The 15,303-nt window shown below is 46.4% G+C and overlaps 1 pseudogene; it reads left to right on the forward strand.

Annotated features, from left to right (window-relative positions):
* The first annotated feature begins 9,572 nt into the window (after positions 1 to 9,572).
* LOC124286940 lies at positions 9,573 to 11,449 on the forward strand (annotated as a pseudogene).
* The last annotated feature ends 3,854 nt before the right edge of the window (positions 11,450 to 15,303 follow it).

Genomic DNA, 15,303 nt, shown 5'->3' on the forward strand with positions numbered 1-15,303 from the left:
CGAGTCAACGACTGCCACGACATAGTCGGCCTGACGTCACGGCTGACCAGTTTCATTGGGTTATTAGATAGAACCATGTGGTGTTGATAAACCTTCGTATGAAATAGATATCTGGAGTATAACAGAAATAACACAATAGTACAAGAACACGTGGCATGCCGGCAACGTGATGTATTGTGACATTCCTATTGAATGGACGAGAACCCCGGTCATTCAGTTGATATCATCTCACGCGTTACACATTTAAAACAATTATGAACGAAGGTAGGAATGAGAATCGTTTACTGATTTGAAATGTTATAAACTACGTCGATGAGTGTGGGGTAGGGTGGGGTGGGGTGGGGTGGAATAAATATTTCAATACATTGTTATACGTTGAATTGCAGCTTTGGAAACTGACCAATGTTTGAATCTATTTGTTTATGAAGATATCATACATTACACCTTATGGCATACCTTTTGAGTTGAAGGATGGAAAATGATTAGAGAGGGCTTCGGTCACGGCCGACGTCAGCGCATCTAGCACGAGAATACCTCCCTTGACTGGCTTTCGGTGTTTAATGACGTTTATGCACATGAATACCAGACAGACAGCCTATTTCCGTCACATACACTCACACACACACACACACACACACACCGCCACCACCACCACCCTTGTGTAAGTAGTATGTACAGTTAGTGAGTGATTTTAGTTTTACGCCGCACTCAGCAATATTCCAGCAATATGGCGGCGGTCTGTATATAATCGAGTCTGGACCAGACAATTCAGTGATCACATGAGCATGAGCATAGATCTACGCAACTGGGATGCGATGATATGTGTCAACCAAGTCAGCAAGCCTGACCACCCGATCCCGTTAGTCGCCAATTACGACAAGCATGGGTTACTGAAGATCAATTCTAACACGGATCTTCACGGGTACACGTACAGACACACAGAGATAGTTGTGTTCGAGGAGTGAGTGAGTGTGGCTTCATGCCGTGCCGCTTTTAGCAGTATTCCAACAATATCACAGCGGTGGACACTAGAAATGGGCATCAGACATTGTATCCATGTGGGGAATCGAACCCAGGTCTTCAGCGTGATGGGCAAACGCTTTAGCCACTAGGCTAACACACACACACACACACACCACCACCACCACCCTCGTGTAAGTAGTATGTATATTATGAAAATCTAGTCACATGTCAATCATTGTTTCACTTTTCATCTTTACGCTATAGGGACGGTGGGGTAGCCGAGTGGTATAGCGTTCGCCCATCACACCGAAGACCCGGGTTCGACTTCCCACATGGGTACAAGTGTGAAGCCCATTTCTGGTGTCCCCCGCCGTGATATTGCTGGAATATTGCTAAAAGAGGCGTAAAAACATACTCACTCACTTTAATCTATATATGTTCGCTTCACTGAACATAATCTTCAACAGTGACAACAGTAACTAAGTTCATACATTTTATTCCATCATGCATAATTGTTGAAGGTCGTACCTTGTTCACGCCCCCGACAGTTCACTGGAACAACTGAACTTTCCTTTAAAACCTAGTTATTGATCATATTCAGCACATTTGATCAACGACAGTGTCAACATGAACACTCAGTGAGTGAGTTTGGTTTTACACAACTTTTAGCAGTATTCAAGCAATATCACGTCGGGGGGACACCAGAAATGGGCTTCACACATTGTACCCATGTGGGCACCATGAACAGCACCCGCGGGACACAATGTAGGGCATGGCGCGGAGGACCCATGAAAGGTTAATTCACTGGAGCGTGTGTTTGCCCCAGATATTAACTCATTCACAGTATTCCCATGTCATAAGGATGTCATTTCAGGTTATGATGACTTCGTCTGTGTCTGTGAACATAAATCGAGAGACACGGAGTTCCTGAAACCCACCATTTGTTGCGCAACCTTTCTCCTACTTTCAATATTACCGACCTTAATTACTTGTGTCTCATATTGTATGCAAATACTATTAAATATCGAATGTTCAATCTTCCTGTACACCGTATTAAAGTGTCCATAGAATACTGTTCGTTATTTTGTATGAGCAAATGAGGACATATTTATGTCAGAGCATATACTGTATATTATCGAGCTCCTTAACATTGAAACAAAATGCTGATCTGGGGCTGTGTAATCAACATTTCCCGTTGTCATTATCGTTATTTCATCCAATCAGAGAATCTGTGAAGGTGCGGGTTAGAAATGATCTTAAATTCAGTAACCCATGCTTGCCGTAAGAGGCGACTAACGGGATCGGGTGGTCAGGCTCGCTGACTTGGTTGACACATGTCATCGGTTCCCAATTGCGCAGACCGATGCTCATGCTGTTGATCACTGGATTGTCTGGTCCAGACTCGATTATTGACAGACCGCCGCCATATAGCTGGAATATTGCTGAGACCGGACCATATACTCGATTGCCACAAGCCTGTGTACTGTTCTATTGACTGTCGTATCTGTATATTCCACAAGGCTACTTTCTATTGACTGGTATCTGTAGCCACAAGCTACTTTCTATTCTGACTGGTATTGACTGGTATCTGTAGCCACAAGCTACTTTCTATTGACTGGTATCTGGTCTACACAAGCGACTTTCTATTGACTGGTATCTGTAGCCACAAGCGACTTTCTATTGACTGGTATCTGTAGCCACAAGCGACTTTCTATTGACTGGTATCTGTAGCCACAAGCGACTTTCTATTGACTGGTATCTGTAGCCACAAGCGACTTTCTATTGACTGGTATCTGTAGCCACAAGCGACTTTCTATTGACTGGTATCTGTAGCCACAAGCGACTTTCTATTGACTGGTATCTGTAGCCACAAGCGACTTTCTATTGACTGGTATCTGACAAGCGACTTTCTATTGACTGGTATCTGGTACTTCTATTGACTGGTATCTGTAGCCACAAGCGACTTTCTATTGACTGGTATGACCACAAGCGACTTTCTATTGACTGGTATCTGTAGCCACAAGCGACTTTCTATTGACTGGTATCTGTAGCCACAAGCGACTTTCTATTGCTGGTATCTGTTTCTATTGACTGGTATCTGTAGCCACAAGCGACTTTCTATTGACTGGTATCTGTAGCCACAAGCGACTTTCTATTGACTGGTATCTGTAGCCACAAGCGACTTTCTATTGACTGGTATCTGTAGCCACAAGCGACTTTCTATTGACTGGTATCTGTAGCCACAAGCGACTTTCTATTGACTGGTATCTGTAGCCACAAACGACTTTCTATTGACTGGTATCTGTAGCCACAAGCGACTTTCTATTGACTGGTATCTGTAGCCACAAGCGACTTTCTATTGACTGGTATCTGTAGCCACAAGCGACTTTCTATTGACTGGTATCTTTCTATTGACTGGTAGTACCCACAAGCGACTTTCTATTGACTGGTATCTGTACCCACAAGCGACTTTCTATTGACTGGTATCTGTAGCCACAAGCGACTTTCTATTGACTGGTATCTGTACCCACAAGCGACTTTCTATTGACTGGTATCTGTAGCCACAAGCTACTTTCTATTGACTGGTATCTGTAGCCACAAGCGACTTTCTATTGACTGGTATCTGTAGCCACAAGCTACTTTCTATTGACTGGTATCTGTACCCACAAGCAAGCTACTTTCTATTGACTGGTATCTGTAGCCACAAGCGACTTTCTATTGACTGGTATCTGTAGCCACAAGCGACTTTCTATTGACTGGTATCTGTAGCCACAAGCGACTTTCTATTGACTGGTATCTGTAGCCACAAGCGACTTTCTATTGACTGGTATCTGTACCCACAAGCGACTTTCTATTGACTGGTATCTGTAGCCACAAGCTACTTTCTATTGACTGGTATCTGTAGCCACAAGCTACTTTCTATTGACTGGTATCTGTACCCACAAGCTACTTTCTATTGACTGGTATCTGTAGCCACAAGCGACTTTCTATTGACTGGTATCTGTAGCCACAAGCTACTTTCTATTGACTGGTATCTGTAGCCACAAGCGACTTTCTATTGACTGGTATCTGTAGCCACAAGCGACTTTCTATTGACTGGTATCTGTAGCCACAAGCGACTTTCTATTGACTGGTATCTGTAGCCACAAGCGACTTTCTATTGACTGGTATCTGTAGCCACAAGCTGGTACTTTCTATTGACTGGTATCTGTAGCCACAAGCTGGTAAGCTACTTTCTATTGACTGGTATCTGTAGCCACAAGCTACTTTCTATTGACTGGTATCTGTAGCCACAAGCTACTTTCTATTGACTGGTATCTGTAGCCACAAGCTACTTTCTATTGACTGGTATCTGTAGCCACAAGCGACTTTCTATTGACTGGTATCTGTATCTGCCACAAGCGACTTTCTATTGACTGGTATCTGTAGCCACAAGCTACCTACAAGCCACAAGCGACTTTCTATTGACTATTGACTGGTATCTGTAGCCACAAGCGACTTTCTATTGACTGGTATCTGTAGCCACAAGCGACTTTCTATTGACTGGTATCTGTAGCCTGTACAAGCTACTTTCTATTGACTGGTATCTGTAGCCACAAGCGACTTTCTACAAGCCACAAGCTACTTTCTATTGACTGGTATCTGTAGCCACAAGCGACTTTCTATTGACTGGTATCTGTAGCCACAAGCGACTTTCTATTTGACTGGTATCTGTATTGACTGCGACTTTCTATTGACTCTATCTAGCCACAAGCGACTTTCTATTGACTGGTATCTGTAGCCACAACAAGCGACTTTCTATTGACTGGTATCTGTAGCCCACAAGCGACTTTCTATTGACTGGTATCTGTAGCCACAAGCGACTTTCTATTGACTGGTATCTGTAGCCACAAGCGACTTTCTATTGACTGGTATCTGTAGCCACAAGCGACTTTCTATTGACTGGTATCTGTAGCCACAAGCGACTTTCTATTGACTGGTATCTGTAGCCACAAGCGACTTTCTATTGACTGGTATCTGTAGCCACAAGCGACTTTCTATTGACTGGTATCTGTAGCCACAAGCGACTTTCTATTGACTGGTATCTGTAGCCACAAGCGACTTTCTATTGACTGGTATCTGTAGCCACAAGCGACTTTCTATTGACTGGTATCTGTAGCCACAAGCTACTTTCTATTGACTGGTATCTGTAGCCACAAGCGACTTTCTATTGACTGGTATCTGTAGCCACAAGCTACTTTCTATTGACTGGTATCTGTAGCCACAAGCGACTTTCTATTGACTGGTATCTGTAGCCACAAGCGACTTTCTATTGACTGGTATCTGTAGCCACAAGCTACTTTCTATTGACTGGTATCTGTAGCCACAAGCGACTTTCTATTGACTGGTATCTGTAGCCACAAGCGACTTTCTATTGACTGGTATCTGTAGCCACAAGCGACTTTCTATTGACTGGTATCTTTCTATTGACTGGTATCTATAGCCACAAGCGACTTTCTATTGACTGGTATCTGTAGCCACAAGCGACTTTCTATTGACTGGTATCTGTAGCCACAAGCGACTTTTCTATTGACTGGTATCTGTAGCCACAAGCGACTTTCTATTGACTGGTATCTGTAGCCACAAGCGACTTTCTTGACTGGTATCTGTAGCCACTTTCTATTGACTGGTATCTGTAGCCACAAGCGACTTTCTATTGACTGGTATCTGTAGCCACAAGCGACTTTCTATTGACTGGTATCAAGCGACTTTCTAGACTGGTATAAGCGACTGTAGCCACAAGCTACTTTCTATTGACTGGTATCTGTAGCCACAAGCGACTACTTTCTATTGACTGGTATCTGTAGCCACAAGCGACTTTCTATTGACTGGTATCTGTAGCCACAAGCGACTTTCTATTGACTGGTATCTGTAGCCACAAGCGACTTCTTAAGTCTATACACATACACACGCATGCACGTCGTCATATGAGCGAAATATTCTCAAGCACGACGTAAAACCCAATTTCACCTCACCTCACCTCTATTGAATGGTATATCCAACCACTAGCGACTTTCTATTGAATGGTATATCCAACCACTAGAGACTTCCTATTGAATGGTATATTCTGTTGACTGGTATATCCAACCACTAGCGACTTTCAACCCTTAATGTGGTAACTTTCCCCTTCTCTGTTATTCAGGTTTCATTCAGCGTTTTATGTACACAGTTAAATTCAACGGACAGTCCGACCCGTCCACAAACAGTTTACCCACAAGCTTAGCCTGCATGGTCATGTGTAGTGTGAGGCCTATATCCAACTTCGCTGAACGTTTACAAAAACCCCAGTCCGTTGTATAACTGTGATGAAAAGCTCGTACGGGCAACCTAGTTTGTGACCTGTTATTTGATTATCCCTCTAACATATAACCGGCTTGTGTATGTAGGTATGCATGCCTTGTAAGTCTGTCTCACAGTCCCTGAACCACATTATTTTCCCTTCTTCCAAACACATTCTGCAAAGCAGAAGCCTTATGAAGCAAGTCTAGATTTTCTGGACCTCTCATCTCTCTCATCTAAAAATTATTTGGTACTATCGAAAAGACGACTCATGGCGTGGAGGATCGGGTTGGACATGGTCTCCAGCAAGCCATAATGGTGGTCGGATGTGTTAAACATGATGTATTGCACTGTGAAGCATTTCGAGTCGGGGGTCATCTCAAAAAATAAAAATCTTTAATCCACGCAAAGACACGAGGGTCTGTGACCTGGAAGTCATTACCAGCCATGTGACTGACAATGAATATCAACTACTACTTCCCTAGATGTTCCGGCTCAGCTCTTCCCTGCTGTCGATCCTCACTTGGGGCTCCAACATGTAGCAGCGGACTAAGATCTGTGGTGGAGAATAAACACAGGACGAGCTACTGGGGTAGTCAGTTTCAAGCTCACTGTGTAGCAATGAACTCTAAGCTTACAAAAGAGTCATACTCAGTCCGGGTAGACGTATTTAGAGAAACCCCATCAGCCACTTGGTCTCTTGGAAACATGACAAACTATATATACTACTCACACTTTGCTAAGGATCACAACAATTCACAACACTACTTAAACGAAGATTTATAATTTGAAATTGTATCCATTTAAAACTGGATTAATAATAATATGGTAACCCCACTTTAGTCAAACAGTCACTTTAATCTAACCTTATGCACTTGATACACAAGTAACCATAAAACTGGTTTTCATGGCACCAATCAACCATTTTTGAAAATCATGGAACGAGTCATTGACAAGTACACAACACCTGTCAATAGCAGGTATGGGTTCCACAAGATGAAATGACAAACTGAAACCTAGGATCCATGCTTACAATAAGCTTAGATATTTAAACCAAATATGACCCCACATCATAGTTTTCTGTTAAATCCGTGATTTCATCCTTAGCAAAGTGTGAATAGTATATTTGCTGAACAAATGATATGAGACAACCAACTGGTAAAGTTAGTACCTGACCAACCGCCTGATGAAAACCTCTGAACTGTAGGCACGTGGACTTAGATGATAGGGGTATAGAAAAAGGGCAGGTGTGGGCTTGTGATCAGAGTAAAATTGGTTATTGTGACGTTACAATGTAGTGGTTATGGAAGTGCTGGGGGAAAATCTATTGCTACTTTCTGTATACTGCTCAGGTGAAAGACAGCTGAGACATAATCTGGATAAATTAGACCATGTTGCTAACATATTTACACAGCAGTAATAAAATCAATTCATCCATATAAATTGAAAAGTAGACCGTTTGAAATGTTAGCTGAAGCTGAGGAAAAGCTAGAAAGATTTGCTTCATAAATATGACTTGTGCATTGCAGAGAGGGCTTGGCGGGGAGGTAAATACTGTAGCTTAGGGACTGGCCGCGTGCTCATCCAGGGCCCGAGTGTGTATGTGAAACTAACATCGCCACTGCCGAGTAAATATGTCAATCAAGTGTCGTCGCCTGGTAACAGTAGCACGCCCTGCACGAACCGCCCATGCCTGCCTGAATCGTTCGTACAATCACTGTCAGTCTGTGCGTGGACATTCGCTCTTCAGGGTTTGGTATGTTTGTAGTTTAACGCCACACTCAGCAATATTCCAGCTGTAAATAATCGAAAAGCCCGGGTTCGATTCTCACGTGGGTACTATGTGTGAAGCCTATTTCTGGTGTTCCCCGCCGTGATTTTGCTGGAATATTGCTAAAAGCGGCGTAAAACCATACTCACTCACTCACCGTCAGGCGACATCGTGATTTATCACTGAACCAGACTCCATGCCTCTACTGTGGTGTTCTATTGCAGACGTTGTCGCCCACGCACACGTATCAGCAGATATGTGGCTGTGTCCCACCTCGCGAAAACAATTCCAAATTGTTTCTTTCAATACATTTCTCAAAAGTAAGTCCTCGTCAAATCTCGCTGGAAATAGAATGTCGTAGACGTCGACGAAAGACCCGGATGTAGCGATCTTGTGTCGAGGTTACATTCTTGGTGTGCCACTTCTCGGACGATCTGGGTTAAACTGAACTTATCTCAGTAGCATGATCTGGTGCTCTGGTGCTCTGGTGCTCTGTGTACGTTTAGGTGACAAGTCCAAGTCTGCAATACCCTGACGATGGCTGAATCTCGACCAGATAATCCAGTGACTGACATCATGAGCATCATTTAACACAACTGGGATATGGCTTACATTTGTGAGCCAGTCATAGATTTAATGAGACACAGTAGTAACGATTTTGAAATTACGTACTACCGTTACCAACCGTCGTACTATCATCAGTGAGCGTGTCCATGGAAATCCATCTGAAGACTCGGTAACGGCCTTCCATGTGTAAGAGTTGTATTTGAAAGAAGTAATACGTTCCTTGATGCTCGGAACCCGTGAAGATCAGGTTTAGAATTGATCTTCAGTAACCCATGCTTGTTGTAAGAGGCGATTAACGGGATCGGGTGGTCAGGTTTGCTGACTTGGTTGACACATATCATCGTATCCAGTTGCGCAGATCGATGCTCATGCTGTTGATCATTGGATTGTCTGGTCCAGACACGATGTCAGACACCGTTGTCATATAGCTGGAATATTGCTGAGTGCGGCGTTAAATAACATCCAAACCAAACCTTGATGCTCGGACGTTCTGACTTCTTGAGGTGAGGTGAGGTGAGGTGAAATTGGGTTTAACGTCGTGCTTGAGAATATTTCGCTCATATGACGACGTGCATGCGTGCGTATGTGTATGTGCGGCTGCTTGTACTAGCCCAGACTGAAGCTGGTTTTATAGTGCTAGCCCACTGAGATACAATGCCGCAGTGAAGCATGAATACCCCACTCAGACACATTATACTGACTCCGAGCCGACCAGTCCTTGTTGTACCCATTAATGCCGAGCGCCAGGCAGGGACCAACAAGTACCATATTTTAACGTCTTTTGGTATGACGCGGTCGGGGATCGAACCCGCGACCTTCCTCTCTCCGGGCGGACGCTCTAACCACTACACCACGGAGGCGGTCCTCTGACCTCTTGACAAAACACACTTCACGTGTAGGTAACGTTAATTGTTTTCAGATTTATTGCTTCTATTGGGGATTCTATATCCGCATGCTGGCACCAAGCTATTCACGTAACTCGGACAAAAGTATGATGTTTACCGGTCTTGTGACAAAGTGAGTTAGAAGGAGTACTGGAACCGCCTGACAATGTCAAAACCTATACAGCCGCTTTTCCCTTCAGTATCAATCTGGATATCAAGTTAGTACTACATTTATAAAAATGCATTGTGTAGATTTGGATTGAACAATACAAGAACAACTTCGTTGCAAAACAGGATTTTGGGACTTGATTTGCTTCATACTATGTTCAATGTAATTTCGGCTACACTTTATATTTAATCTATTTTCAACCAGTCACATTAAGGGATGAAATTTTAAATAACTAATTTTCAACCAATCACATAACTGGTTCGAATTTGATTCTTCTTTTTAAACCCAACCAATTTGCTGTATCAAATTCGATTTATTCTATGTGGGTTCTGTGAAATCTTTTCAGTATCCTTTTATTCCAGCTAATATTAAATCTATTTAATGTTTGATGGCTAACAATCATATCTCTTTCCGTACAGAAATGTTATGAATACGACGTGAAAGGACTGAGATCCGTTGCACTATCAGGAAAAACTGAAAATATCTACTCTTTGTTTCAGACAACAATAGATGTTTTTTCCTGCACCATATCCTGATCATTAAACGTCCGTGTTGACTCGTGTCAGCGAGCGGAATATCTCCAGCAACATGTACTCACTGAGGAGGATATGGAGACATGTTATATATGGAAATACGCTTTATGTGACGCAGAAACGCTTTGTTTGAATATAACAGTTACACTCGTTCAGGATGTTAGCATAAGGGAGAATGACAGACCAAATAGGGGCATTAAAAAAACGAGGATGTCGCTGAGATAAATGGCTGTGTGATCAATTCCCTGACGTAGTGTTGTCATGCCCCGAAGTTATATTGTCATGCTCTGATGGCGTATTGTCATGCCCCGATGGCGTGTTGTCATGCTCCGATGGCGTGTTGTCATGCTCTGATGGCGTGTTGTCATGTTCCGTTGGCGTATTGTCATGCCCGATGGCGTGTTGTCATGTTCCGATGGCGTGTTGTCATGCCCCGATGGCGTGTTGTCATGTTCTGATGGCGTATTGTCATGCCCCGATGGCATGTTGTCATGTTCTGATGGCGTATTATCATACTCTGATGGAGTATTGTCATGCCCCGATCGCGTATTGTCATGCCCCGATGGCGTGTTGTCATGCTCGATGGCGTGTTGTCATGCTGCGATGGCGTGTTGTCATGCTCTGATGGCGTATTGTCATGCCCCGATGACGTGTTGTCATGCCCTGATGACGTATTTTCATGCCTCGATGACGTGTTGTCATGCTACGATGGGGCGTTGTCATGCCCCGATGGGGTGTTGTCATGACCTTATGTCGTATTTTTATACCCTGATGATGTGTTGTCATGCCCCGATGGCGTGTTGTCATGCTCTGATGGGGTGTTGTCATGCCCTGATGGTGTGTTGACATGCCCGATGACGTGCTGTCATGCCCTGATGTTGTGTCAATGCCCTGATGTCGTTGACAAGCCCCTATGGCGTCGTGATGTCCATGCCCTGACGTTGTGTCGTGATGTCCTGACGGCGTGTTGTCATGCCCTGATGTCGTGTTGACATACCACAATGGCGTGTTGTCATGTTCCGCTGGCGTGTTGTCATGCCCGATGGCGTGTTGTCATCTTCTGATGGCGTATTGTCATGCCCCGATGGCGTGTTGTCCAGCCCTGATGGCGTGTTGTCATCCCCCGATGGCGTGTTGTCATGTCCTGATGGTTTATTGTCGTGCTCTGATGGAGTATTGTCATGCCCTGATGGCGTATTGTCATGCCCCGATGGCGTGTTGTCTTGCCCCGATGGCATGTTGACATGCCCTGACGTTGTGTCGTCATCTCTTGAGGGCGTGTTTTCATTCCCTGATGTCGTGTTGTCATGCTCTGATGGGTTGATGACATGCCCTGATGGTGTGTTGACATGCCCCGATGACGTGTTGTCATGCCCTGATGTTGTGTCGTTATGCCCGGACGGCGTGCTGTCATGCCCTGAGGTCGTGTTGACAAGCCCCTATGGCGTGTTGTCATGCCCCGATGGCATGTTGACATGCCCTGACGTTGTGTCGTCATCTCTTGAGGGCGTGTTGTCATGCCCTGATGTCGTGTTGACATGCCCTAATGGCGTGTTTTCATGCCCCGATGGCGTGTTTTCATGCCCCGATGGCATGTTTTCATGCTGCGATGGCGTGTTGTCATGCCCTGATGGTGTGTTGACATGCCCCGATGATGTGTTGTCATGCCCTGATCTTGTGTCGTCATCTCTTGAGGGCGTGTTGTCATGCCCTGATGTCGTGTTGACATGCCCCGATGGCGTGTTGTCATCTCCTGATGGCGTGTTGACATGCCCTGACGTTGTGTCGTCATCTCCTGATGGCGTGTTGTCATGCCTTGATGTCGTGTTGACAAGCCCCTATGGTGTGTTGTCATGCCCGATGGCATGTTGACATGCCCTGACGTTGTGTCGTCATCTCTTGAGGGCGTGTTGTCTTGCCCTGATGTCGTGTTGACATGCCCCGATGGCGTGTTGTCATCTCCTGATGGCGTGTTGACATGCCCTGACGTTGTGTCGTCATCTCCTGATGGCGTGTTGTCATGCCGTGATGTCGTGTTGACATACCACAATGGCGTGTTGTCATGTTCCGCTGGCGTGTTGTCATGCCCGATGGCGTGTTGTCATCTTCTGATGGCGTATTGTCATGGCCCGATGGCGTGTTGTCATGCCCTAATGGCGTGTTCTCATGCCTCGATGCCGTGTTGTCATGCCCTGATGGTTTATTGTCATGTGGAGTATTGTCATGCCCTGATGGCGTATTGTCATGCCCCGATGTCGTGTTGTCTTGCCCCGATGGCGCCTTGTCATGTTCTGAGTGCTTGTTGTCATGCCCCGACGGCGTGTTGTCATGCTGCGATTGCGTGTTGTCATGCCCTGACGTTGTGTCGTCATCCACTTTCGGCGTGTTGTCATGCCCTTATGGCGTGTTGTCATGCCCTGACGTTGTGTCGTCATCCACTGACGGCGTGTTGTCATGCCCTGATGGCGTGTTGACATGCCCTGATGTCGTGTTGTCATGGCCCGATGGCGTGTTCTCATGCCCTGATGGCGTGTTGTCATGCCCCGATGACGTGTTGACATGCCCTGACGTTGTGTCGTCGTCTCCTAACGGCGTGGTGTCATGTTCTGATGGCTTATTGTCATGCCCCAATGGCGTGTTGTCATGTTCTGATGGCTTGTTATCATGCCCCGATGGCGTGTTGTCATGTTCTGATGGCGTATTGTCATGCCCCGGAGGCGTGTTGTCATGCTCTGATGGCGTACTGTAATGCCCCTATGGCGTGTTGTCATGTTCTGATGACGTGTTGTCATGCCCTGATGGCGTGTTTTCATGTCCCGATGGCGTGTTCTCATGCTCTGATGGCGTGTTGTCATGCTCTTATGTCGTGCTTTTATGTCCTGATGGCGTCTTGTCATGCCCTTATGGCGTGTTGTCATGCCCTGATGTTGTGTCGTCATCCCCCGATGTCGTGTTGTCATCCCCTGACGGCGTGTTATCATGCCCTGATGTCGTGTTGTCATGCCCCGATGGCGTGTTGACATGTCCTGACCTAGTGTCGTCATCTCCTGATGGCGTGTTGTCATGCCCTGATGTCGTGATGACATGCCCCAATGGCGTGTTGTCATGCCCCGATGGCGTGTTGTCATGCCCCGATGGGGTGTTGTCATGCCCTAATGGCGTATTGTCATGCCCCCATGGCGTGTTGTCATGCTCCGATGGCGTGTTGTCATGCTGCGATGGCGTGTTGTCATGCCCTGATGGTGTGTTGACATGCCCCGATGACGTGTTGTCATGCCCGATGTTGACGTGCCCTAACGTTGCGTCGTCATCCCTTGATGGCGTGTTGTCATGCCCCGATGGAGTGTTGTGATGCCCCGATGGCGTGTTGTCTTGTCCAGCTGGCGTGTTGAGTCTTCATCCCCTGATGTCTTGTTGTCATGCCCCGATGGCGTATTGTCATGCCCCGATGGCGTGTTGTCATGCTCCCGATGGCGTGTTGTCATCCCCTGTCGGCGTGTTGTCATGCTCTGATGGCGTACTGTAATGCCCCTATGGCGTGTTGTCATGTTCTGATGACGTGTTGTCATGCCCTGATGGCGTGTTTTCATGTCCCGATGGCGTGTTCTCATGCTCTGATGGCGTGTTGTCATGCTCTTATGTCGTGCTTTTATGTCCTGATGGCGTCTTGTCATGCCCTTATGGCGTGTTGTCATGCCCTGATGTTGTGTCGTCATCCCCCGATGTCGTGTTGTCATCCCCTGACGGCGTGTTATCATGCCCTGATGTCGTGTTGTCATGCCCCGATGGCGTGTTGACATGTCCTGACCTAGTGTCGTCATCTCCTGATGGCGTGTTGTCATGCCCTGATGTCGTGATGACATGCCCCAATGGCGTGTTGTCATGCCCCGATGGCGTGTTGTCATGCCCCGATGGGGTGTTGTCATGCCCTAATGGCGTATTGTCATGCCCCCATGGCGTGTTGTCATGCTCCGATGGCGTGTTGTCATGCTGCGATGGCGTGTTGTCATGCCCTGATGGTGTGTTGACATGCCCCGATGACGTGTTGTCATGCCCGATGTTGACGTGCCCTAACGTTGCGTCGTCATCCCTTGATGGCGTGTTGTCATGCCCCGATGGAGTGTTGTGATGCCCCGATGGCGTGTTGTCTTGTCCAGCTGGCGTGTTGAGTCTTCATCCCCTGATGTCTTGTTGTCATGCCCCGATGGCGTATTGTCATGCCCCGATGGCGTGTTGTCATGCTCCCGATGGCGTGTTGTCATCCCCTGTCGGCGTGTTGTCATGTCCTGATGGCGTGTTGACATGCCCCAATGTTGACATGCCCTGACGTTGCGTCGTCATCCCCTGATGGCGTGTTGTCATGCCCCGATGGCGTGTTGTGATGCCCCGATGGCGTGTTGTCTTGTCCAGCTGGCGTGTTGTCATGTCCTGACGTCGTGTCGTCATGCTCTGGCGGCGTGTTGTCATGCCCTGATGTCGTGTTGAGATGCCCCGATGGCGTGTTCTCATGCCCCGATGTCGTGTTGTCATGTCCTGATGGCGTATTGTCATGCTCTGATGGCGTGTTGTCATGCCCTGATGGCGTGTTGACATGCCCTGACGTTGTGTCGTCATGTCCTGACGGCGCGTTGTCATGCCCTGATGTCGTGTTGACATGCCCCGATGGCGTGTTGTCATGCCCTAACGTTGTGTCGTCGTCCCCTGACGGCGTTTTGTCATGCCCTGATGTTGTGTTGACATGCCCTGAAGTTGTGTCGTCAACTCCTGATGACGTGTTGTCATCCCCCGATTGCGTGTTGACATGCCCCGATGTTGTGTCGTCATCCTCTGACGGCGTGTTGTCATGCCCTGATGTCGTGTTGTCATGCCCTGACGCCGTGTTATCATGCCCTGACGACGTGTTATCATGCCCGACATCGTCTCGTCATTAAGTAGAGGCTGCCTGGCTGACCTCAATTTGACCCTCAAGAAAATGGACAAAACTAGCCTGGTCATGTAATGATAAACGTGTCCTGAACTGAAAGAGAAATTACATTTTGAAAGACCCATGTAGTATACATTTGGAATTGAAACATATTGCAGTTGCAACGAGTATAT

Source organism: Haliotis rubra, unplaced genomic scaffold (assembly GCF_003918875.1).
Source record: "Haliotis rubra isolate DU_JTF1 unplaced genomic scaffold, ASM391887v1 Scf396, whole genome shotgun sequence".
Lineage (NCBI taxonomy): Eukaryota > Metazoa > Mollusca > Gastropoda > Lepetellida > Haliotidae > Haliotis > Haliotis rubra.